At 37.0% G+C, this 9,412-nt stretch overlaps 1 non-coding gene across 1 annotated transcript; it reads left to right on the forward strand.

Annotated features, from left to right (window-relative positions):
- The first annotated feature begins 8,041 nt into the window (after positions 1 to 8,041).
- LOC136377856 (U6 spliceosomal RNA) lies at positions 8,042 to 8,144 on the forward strand. The gene has a single exon (XR_010746474.1). It is a non-coding gene; the product is annotated as a U6 spliceosomal RNA (small nuclear RNA).
- Positions 8,145 to 9,412: the final 1,268 nt, after the last annotated feature.

A 9,412-nucleotide genomic window follows, 5' to 3' on the forward strand; every position in this document is an offset into this window, starting at 1 on the left:
AAATGTTAAGGCGCCTGTTGTAAACAGATCAAAGTGGGAAAAGAATATAGCAAAAGAGGAATACAGCTTTAAAGAATAAAATGGCAATAAACAACTACATATCAATAATAACCTTAAATGTAAATAGATTAAATGATCCAATCAAAAGACATAGGGTAGCTGCATGGATAAGAAAACAGGACGTGTACATATGCTGTCTACAAGAGACACACTTTAAAACAAAAAATGCACATAGACTGAAAGTAAAAGGATGGAAAAAAAACATTTCATGCAAATGGAAATGAAAAAAAAGCTGGGGTACCAATACTTATATCAGACAAAATGGACTTTAAAACAAAAGATATAGTAAGAGATAAAGAAAGCCACTACATAATGATAAAGGGAGAAATCCAACAGGAAGATATAACTATTTTAAATACCTACGCACCTAATATAGAAGCACCTGAATATATAAAGCAGACTTTGATGGATATAAAGGGCGAGATCAACAGCAATACTATAGTAGGGCATTTCAATACCCCACTAACATCACTAGATAGGTCCTCAAGAAAAAAAATTAACAAAGAAACAATAGACTTAAAGGACACACTAGATCAACTCGATTTAATAGATATCTTCAGAACCTTTCACCCTAAAGCAGCAGAATATACATTCTTTTCAAGTGCTCATGGTACATTCTCTAGGATAGACCACATGTTAGGGCACAAAAGCAGTCTCAACAAATTTAAGAAGATTGAAATCATATCAAGCACTTTCTCAGATCACAATGCCATGAAACTAGTAATCAACCACTACAGAAAAACTCAAAAATTCTCAAACACATGGAAACTAAATAGCACGTTGTTAAATAACGCATGGATTAAGAATGAGATCAAAGAAGAAATTAAAAAATTCCTAGACACGAATGATAATAAGCATACAACAACTCAAAATTTAGGGGACACAGCAAAGGCAGTACTGAGAGGGAAGTTCATAGTACTACAGGCACACTTTAAGAAGCTAGAAAAAGCTCAAATAAACAACTTAACCCTGCATCTAAAAGAACTAGAAAAAGAACAGCAAGTAAAGCCCAAATGTAGTAGAAGAAAGGAAATAATAAAGATCAGAGCAGAAATAAATGACATAGAGGTTAAAGAAATAATACAGAGGATCAATGAAGCTAGGAGCTGGTTCTTTGAAAAGGTAAACAAGATTGATGAACCTTTAACTAGACTCACCAAGAAAAAAAGAGAGAGGACTCAAATAAATAAAATTAGAAATGAAAGTGGAGAAATAACAACTGACACAACAAAATAAAAAATTTTGTAAGAAAATATTATAAAGAACTGTATGCCAAAAAGCTAGACAACATAGATAACATGGACAAATTCCTTGAAATATACCATCTTCCAAAAATCATTCTGGAAGAATCAGAAAACCTAAACAAACTGATTATACCAAATGAGATCAAAACAGTTATCAAAAAACTTCCAACAAAGAAAAGTCCTTGGCCTGATGGCTTCACAAGTGAATTCTTTCAAGTATTCAAAGAAGAACTAACTCCTATCCTTCTCAAGCTATTTCAAAAAGTCAAGAGGACGGAAGACTTCCAAGCTCCTTTTATTGGGCGAGCATAATTCTGATTCCAAAACCAGGCAAAGACAACACAAAGAAAGAAAATTATAGGCCAATATCCTTGATGAATATAGATGCTAAAATCCTCAACAAAATAGTAGCAAACCAGATCCAACAATATATGGAAAAAATCATACACCATGATCAAGTGGGATTTATTCTTGAGAGGCAAGGCTGGTACAATATTTGCAAATCAATCAATGTGACTCATCACATAAATAAAAGGAAGGAGCAAAACCACATGATAATTTCAATAGATGCAGAAAAAGCATTTGATAAAATCCAGCACCCATTCATGATCAAAACTCTCTGTAAAGTGGGAATACAGGGAACTTTCCTCAACATGATAAAGGCCATCTATGACAAACCCACAGCCAACATCATACTCATTGGGCAGAAATTAAAAGCAATCCCCTTAAGATCAGAAACAAAGCAGGGGTGCCCCTTTTCACCACTCTTATTCAACATAGTCCTGGAAGTCCTAGCCACAGCAATCAGACAAGAAGAAGAAATAAAATGCATTCAAGTTGGAAAAGAAGTAAAGCTATCATTATTTGCAGATGATATGATATTGTATATAGAAAACCCTAAAGTCTCAGTTTAAAAACTACTGGATCTGATAAATGAATTCACCAAAGTGACAGGATATAAAATTAATACTCAGAAATCAGAGGCATTTTTATACACCAACAATGAACAGTCAGAAAGAGAAATTAAGGAAACAATCCCCTTCACAATTACAAACAAACAAAAAAAAATAAAGTACCTAGGAATAAATTTAACCAAAGAGACTAAAGACTTGTATTCGAGAAATTATAAAACATTAATAAAAGAAATCAAGGAAGATACAAACAAGTGGAAGCATATACTGTGCTCATGGTTATGAAGAATAAACATCATTAAAATGTCTATATTACCCAAAGCAATTTATAAATTCAATGCAATACCAATTAAAATACTAATGACTTACTTTAAAGATATAGATCACATATTCCAAAAATTTATATGGAACCAAAAAAGAACATGAATAGCCTCAGCAATCTTAAAATAAGAAGAATAAAGTGGGAGGTATCACACTTCCTGATATCAAATTATACTACAAGGCCATTGTACTCAAAACAGCCTGGTACTGGCATAAGAATAGGCATATAGATCAATGGAACAGAACAGAGAACCCAGAAATAAACCCACAGCTCTATGGATAACTGATATTTGACAATGGAGGTAGGGGCATAGAATGGAGTAAAGACAGCCTCTTAATAAATGGTTTTGGGAAAATTGGACAGCTACCTGCAAAAAAATGAAACTAGACACCAACTTACACCATTCACAAAAATAAACTCAAAATGAATAAAAGGCTTAAATGTAGGCCGTGAAACCATAGCATCTTAGAAGAAAACATAGGCAGTAAGCTCTCCGACATCTCTTGCAGCAATATATTTGCTGATTTATCTCCAAGGGCAAGTGAAATAAAAGACAGGATAAACAAATGGGACCATATCAAACTAAAAAGCGTTTGCACAGCTAAAGATAATAAGAACAGAATAAAAAGACAAACTACACAATGGGAGAACATATTTGACAATACGTCTGATAAGGGGTTAATAACCAAAATTTATAAAGAACTCGTAAATCTCAACACCAGGAAAACACAATCCAATCAAAAACTGGGCAAAAGAAATGAATACACACTTCACCAAAGAGGACATACAGATGCCAGTAGGCATATGAAAAAATGCTCAACATCACTAATCATTAGAGAAATGCAAATTAAAATGTCAATGAGATATCACCTCACACAGGTCAGAATGGCGCTCATCAACAAAACAACACAGAATAAGTGCTGACAAGGATGTGGAGAAAAGGGAACCCTCCTGCACTGCTGGTGGGAATGCAGACTGGTGCAACCACTGTGGAAAACAGTATGGAGATTCCTCAAAATACTGAAAATCGTACTGCCTTTTGACCCAGCTATCTCACTTTTAGGAATATACCCCAAGAACACCATAGAACTGTTCCAGAAGGAGAAATGCACCCCCAAGTTTATGGCAGCATTGTTCACAATACCAAAGTTCTGGAAACAGCCCAAGTGTCCATCAGAGGATGAGTGGATTAAAAAGCTTTGGTATGTATATACTATGGAATACTACTCAGCCATAAGAAATGATGACATCGGATCATTTACAATAACATGGATGGACCTTGATAACATTATACTGAGTGAAATAAGTAAATCAGAAAAAACTAAGAACTATATGAACCCATACATAGATGGGACATAGAAATGAGACTCAGAGACATGGACCAGAATGTGATGGTAACGGGAAGTGGGGGGCGAGGAAGGAGAGACAGGGGGTGGGAGGAGGGGAGGGGCACAAAGAAAACCCGATAGAAGATGACGTAAGACAATTTTACTTTGGGTGAGGGGTATTCAACATAATCAAATGTCAAAATAACCTGGAGATGTTTTCTCTGAACATATGTACCCTGATTTATCAATGTCACCGCATTAAAATTAAAAATAAAAAATGTAAAAAAAATGTAAAAATTATCTGGAGACGTTTTCTCTAAATTTATGTACTCTAGTTGATCAATGTCACACCATTAAAACTGTCTAAATAAAATTATAAAAATATTTAAAAAGTCAACATAACATGTCTTGGCAAAGATATGGAAAAAAGGAAACATGAACACTGTTGGTAGAAATATATATTAGTGCAGCCACTATGGAAAACAGCATGAAGTTTCCTTTAAAAATTAAAACCAGAACAACCATATGATCCAGCAACTTCACTTCCAGGTATATTCTAAAGGAAATGAAAGTAGGATATCAAAAAGTTATCTGCACCCCATATTTATTGCTGCATGATTTACAGCAGCCAAGATATGGAAACAATCTAAGTGTCCATCAATAGATGAGTGGATAAAGGGGAAGCAATACATATAAATATATATATAATGGAATGTTATTTAGTCATCAGAAATAAGGAAATCCTGCCATTTGTGACAACATGGATGGATCTCGAGGGCATTATGCCAAGTGAAATAAACTAGATGGAGAAAAACAAATAAAAAAGATCTCAGTTATATACAGAATCTTAGAAACAGAGAGTAGAATGGTGGAACCAGAGACTGGGGGATGGAGGATTGGGGAGATATTGTTTAAAGGTACAAACTTGCAACTAGTAGATAAATAAGTTCTGGAGGCCCAATGCACAGCACGGTGATGAAAGTCAACACTGTGCTGTAAACGTTAAAGTTGCTAAGAGACTAGATCTTTGTTTTTAAAATAGATTGTTTTATTTGAAATCTGTTATCTTTTATGGTAAAGGAGTGCATGTTTACATTTAAAAAGTTAAAGAAATACAAATAAGCAAAAATAAAATACAGTTTAAATACTTGTAAGTCTAACTACCCAGAGGCAACTATAGCTAGAGCTCAACTTACGACCACAACTGGTTCTGACAGACAGGTCGTAACACGATTTGGTCGTAAGTTGAGTAGGCTATATGAACAGTACTGTGAAATGATGTTATAAAAATCTTTAAAGACATATTTTATCATAATTTTCTTTCATTATTGTTATATATCATAATTTTCTTTGTTAATTTTATGCCATTTATATCATCTCTACACCATTTTGTTTCTTATTTTCACATTCATCAGGTTTAAGTAAAACATTGCATTACCAGTACAACTGGTTTAATATTTGCAAAGACAATTTCCTCTTGGTAGACATCTGGGGAGGGATTTGATGAAAAATATCCAAGACACAAAACACAAATTGCTGTACCAAATCTAGGATAACAGTTGAAATGGTGCACGCGGAGATGGTAGTGCTGCCAGAAGCTGGTCCGCACTGTCATATGCCCAGCTGGGCAATGCTTGCACTGCCAGATGTGGAGCAGTCCAGGCAAGCAATTGTGGTTGTAAAGTCGAATGGTCGTAAGTCGGTCAATATTTGTATTGTTAACTTTTTGTTATATACAGTTCCAGATTTTTCTGCACACCAAAAAAACCCCCAAATTAATAAAAACATTGCACTTTATATAATGTTTTGGATCTAGATATTTATTGTTCTCACCACAAAAAAGAAATGAAAATGATGCCAGGTGATTAAAGTGTTACCTAATATGACAGTGGTAATTATATTGCAATATACAAATCAATGTTGTATTCCTTAAAATTACACAATGTTATATGTCAATAAAAAAACAAAACTTGTTTGTCTCATTCACTCACATTCTGTTGTCCCAAGCAAGTTGCATGTGCACGCTTTGTCGGTGCACTAAGAAAATATAAGTCTGGGCAAAAGTAGGCTTACAGTTGTGAGTACATGAGACAGAGTATTATTCTTGTATTACCATTTATTATTTATTGTTGCATTTTTGTATTATTTGTCTTCTTATTGTTATTATTTCATATCTTTACTTATAATTTATTTTTTAGGCAATGAGAGCTGGTGATTTAAACCTACTTTTGCCCACCCCTATATATTCTTCCTATAAAGGTGTGTGTAGGAGGATAGGAATGAGGGGTATTAATACTTGCTGAATAAAAATACCATCTCCCCCTGAGTCATGTGGAAAGCTAGAGGTAAGAGGATAAACTCACCTTGAAGAGTACTCAGGTGATGAGAAAGGGAGGGACAGAAGGATGGCGATGCTGCAGGCTTGTTGGACAAACAGCAGTCATTTGCAGAGCACAGAACTCCTTCCTGATCACAATGGAAGAGAGACTTGTTGGGGGAAGTTATAAATTGTTACAACATTTTTGCAAGATTTTTTGGCAATATTCATTGAAATATAAAATGCACATACTTTTTAATCAACAATTTTTCTCATAGAATGGTATCTGTGACTATACTCACCAAATTACATCAGGTAAAGTAATGTTTACAATAGGAAATAAAAATGGGGAATATCCAAAATATCAGAAGAACATGATTAAATAAATCATGCTCTATCCTTCAAATGGGACATTCTGCAATTGCTAAACAAAATACAAACACTCTGCACATGCATATGTTTGAAAGATCTCCAAGATACATTATTAAATTTTAGAAATCAAAGTTCAGAAAATAATCAAAGAACACATAAAGAAAACCATAGGAAAGGAAACCCAAACTGTCAATAAATAAAAGCATGCAGTAATTAGGGATTTCTACTTATAAGAACAATAAGATACCATTTCACTCTCAGAAAAATTGACAAAGAATACTTCTGATAATAATACCAAGTGTTAACAAAAATGTGGACCAGCAGGAATTCATACACAGCAGCAATAGTATCATTCACTATTAATGGTAATTACCGGGTAATAAAGGGACCTGCCTCTTGGGTCTTCTGCCCAGAAGACAGCTGATTACATAAAGTGACAAGACTTTTCATTTTCTTTTTTTGATAAAATTGTAGATCACAATTTTGATACTGTAGATCACACATAGGCTATGAATTTTAACAAAGTACTTGAAAAAGTCTTTCATGACATTCATGTGGAAAATATGAAGTTATGTGGATTGACAATTGGAACAATTAAGAGCATCCATGCCTGTCTAAACAAATAGAGTTCAGGTCGATTAATCAGCTAATACCAACCAAAGGGCATCTAGACTGGGCTCTTTTAATGTCTTGAGTGACAAGATGAATGAACTGCTCATCCAATGGGCAGATTCTTCATCCCATAGTGTACATCCAATTGATTTTGGGGGCAAAGGAAGAGATTCAAAAAGACTGGGAAGCCCTAGCCGGTTTGCTCAGTGGTAGAGCGTCGGCCTGGCGTGCAGAGGTCCCAGGTTTGATTCCCGGCCAGGGCACACAGGAGAAGTGCCCATCTGCTTCTCCACCCCTCCCCCTCTCCTTCCTCTCTGTCTCTCTCTTCCCCTCCCACAGCGAGGCTCCATTGGAGCAAAGATGGCCCGGGTGCTGGGGATGGCTCCTTGGCCACTGCCCCAGGCACTAGAGTGGCTCTGGTCGCAACAGAGCGACGCCCCAGAGGAGCAGAGCATCACCCCCTGGTGGGCAGATAGTCTCCCCCTGGTGGGCATGCCGGGTGGATCCCGGTCGGGCGCATGCGGGAGTCTGTCTGACTGTCTCTCCCCGTTTCCAGCTTCAGAAAAATACAAAAAAAAAAAGGCAACATAGGAGGCTTTTGACCACCGCTCCTTCCACAGAATAACTGGATAAATAGCTACAAATAGAACAATTCCCTCTGAAAGAGATCTGTAAACTACCTGAGTGATTCCTATTCATTGGGCAAACAAGAAAATAACTACATCAAAACAGATAAAGAAAGCTGGGACACAATCTCTTCATAAACCCTGCCACAGCATACAATTGGAGGAAACTCCCAACTCAAATCTTTACTGTGAGGAGTGAAGAAGCAGAACCTCACAATTAGAGCCTACCTCTTAAGACTACCCACCTAAGTATATGCTTGAGCTGTACATATACTAAAACTGGAATAATGCAGAGATTGGCATGGCCATGTGCAAGAATCATGTGCAAATCTGTAAAGCATTCCATATTTTTGCACAGAAAATATAATCGATAATATTATAATAACTTTGTACTGTCGCATGTGGTTACTAGACATATAGGGGTGATTAAATTGTAAGGTATGTAAATATAAATCACTATACTATACACCTGAAATTAATATAATATTGTATGTCAACTATACTTTAATCTAAAAAGAATACCACCTTGGAGACAGGTCTCCAAAACACTTAGCACTGAAAGCCAACAGGGCTTGAATCCATAAGATGCACTAAACTACAGCAAACAAAGAAGAACTTATTAAAAGGCGCATGGAGGACCCAAGATAGCTGTGGAGTAGGTTGAAGTTGCATTCATCTTGTCCCAGGGTCAAACCAGGATTACAACTAAATTACTGAACAATCAACCTAAATAACCAACTGAAGACTAGTGGAACAAACGTCTTATAATCAAGGATTTACAGAAGAAGCCATAGTGAGACTGGAAGGAAGGGCAGAGATGCAAAAAGGGCTGGTCCTGTACCCACATGCAGCTGTTGAGGATAACTCAGCTGCAAAGGTCCCCACTGAGAATCAAGACATTTCAACCCCATGCTGGGATCCCCAGCCTGGAGCACCAGAGCCTAAAAGAGGAGCCCACATAACATCTGGCTGTGAAAATAAGAAAATATTCTGTCTACCTGTGAGAGATAAGAGTGTGTTAGAAACCCAGGCACCTTCTTAAAGGACAAACACAAAATCTTGTTCACAGTCACTCACCCTGGTTCCAGCAGAGGAGAGATGGCTCAGAGCACATTGGAGTCAAACAGGAAGAAACTGGGTTGTGTAATCATAGGAGAGAACTGAAAGGACAGCTACAAGGGCCCTTGCACTGAGTCCCTCTCCCATACCTTCCACGGATGCCATCTTCCCAAAATCAAGCTCTCCCTTCCATAAAGCATCATCCTGGGACAAGGCACTAGCCCCACCCTCCGAACTCCTTGTGGCCCCTCCCTGATATGCTTGCTGCCTGTGACCAATCTGAGCCTATGGTGCAGACTTTCTTGGGAGGGTTTCCAAGCAGACTCAGGAAATGTTAGAGACTACGTTGTGTGGCTCAATAGTGAGGGCCTTTTCCCCTCACACACCTGACCAGTACTACCATTCCTGTGCATACTCTTCCTCCACATAACCAAATTTTGGTCTGTTTAACCCAATAAACTCTGATGGCCTCATCCTTAAGACTCCCTAAAGCCCCACCCCTCCATGAAGGTTCACAAGCCCCAGGTGGGTGACAGCTGGCATTGACGAACCCTGGAATTT

Source organism: Saccopteryx leptura, chromosome 6 (genome assembly GCF_036850995.1).
Source record: "Saccopteryx leptura isolate mSacLep1 chromosome 6, mSacLep1_pri_phased_curated, whole genome shotgun sequence".
NCBI classification, from domain to species: domain Eukaryota; kingdom Metazoa; phylum Chordata; class Mammalia; order Chiroptera; family Emballonuridae; genus Saccopteryx; species Saccopteryx leptura.